We start from the raw sequence: 1,384 nt of genomic DNA on the forward strand, positions 1-1,384 counted from the left end.
TCTTTTCTTAGGATGAGGCACAGCCAGTCGTGGTGGGCAGCCACAGCCTTTGGTGTGTGAGCATTTCCTGTTATTTCTTTCTTTTTTTTTTTTTTTAATTTGAGGAGTGTTTATTTATTTTTTATTTTTATTTTTCGTTAAATTTTTATTTTGTCAATATACAATGTATATGATTATTATGGTCCATCGCCGACACCTCCCTCCCTCCTCCCTCTCTCCCCTCCCCCCCAAGAATGTCCTTTCCGTTTGCTTGTTGTAACAACTTCATAAAAGTATAGTTGTTATATCTTCTTCCCCGCCCCTGCCATGGGGAAGGGTCAGCTGTCTTGTCAGGAGCATCTACTGGAGCTCCACAAAAGATGAGGAGAAACAACACTGGCTCGCATTGTCTTCCCATGTGAGGGTGGGGAGACTTCTAGCTGATGCTAAAGCCCATTGCCACTGATGTATCATGGCTTCTGTATTCTCTATTATAGAAGGATACAAGCCTCCGAGGGCACCCAGAGCACAGGAGGAGTCTCTAATGTTCATGTCTATGACATGGCAGGAGGGGAATCTTAGGAGAGTGCCATGGCACCAGCCCCCCTTGTACTGCAGGCTGTACCCTTGAGTGAGCAGCATTTTCCTTATGTAGCTCTCTTGCCTTGCCAGCCAGCATGTAGGATGTGAAGACTGGAACCAGTGCCACCTTTTAGAAGCAAGAAGGTTCACACCGGTGGGTGGGAGAAGGTGTCTATAGCTGGGTTCTTTCCAATCTCATTTCTGTCCTTAACAAAATATGAGCTTGGACAGATCTCTTAACCTCCATGGACGTTAGTTTTTGCATCTAAAAAGAAAAGATTGGACTGGTCTTTGAAGTTTTTTTTCTGTGTAATATTCTTTAACTGTTTATCAATATTTAAGAAGTTTAATTTTGTAGTTTACTAAGAAGGCAACAAACTATTTTGGAACCACTGTGTATTATTCAAGGGAAACATGCTCTTCTTTGGAGGAAGGGGCATACTTGTTGGGTAGTATTGGGGAGGGAGAGGAATTTATCTCTCTGCCATTTTGTCTGGTAATATCAAAGAAGTAAGGGTTGGAAAGGGGGATTGTTTGTTAAAGGCCAGAGTGTAAAATGTATACTAAATGAAGTTTTTTTTGAACCCTCAAAGGAAGTCTATGAGATGATTTATGCCTCTGGCAGGATATTGTCATGGTAACTTCAAATCTCTTCCAGAAATGCCTGACACAAGTATCCAGTGCTTATATCTTCTGCATGTATGTCTTTTTTTTCCTTTTTATCTTTTTTTCTACTGACTGGTAACAGGATCGCAACCCTCAGTGTTGCGCCCGTACCGGGGACCGGCAACGGGATTGCAACCCTCGGTGTTGCGCCCGCACC

Source organism: Galeopterus variegatus, unplaced genomic scaffold (assembly GCF_000696425.1).
Source record: "Galeopterus variegatus unplaced genomic scaffold, G_variegatus-3.0.2 Scaffold3653, whole genome shotgun sequence".
NCBI classification, from domain to species: Eukaryota; Metazoa; Chordata; class Mammalia; order Dermoptera; family Cynocephalidae; genus Galeopterus; species Galeopterus variegatus.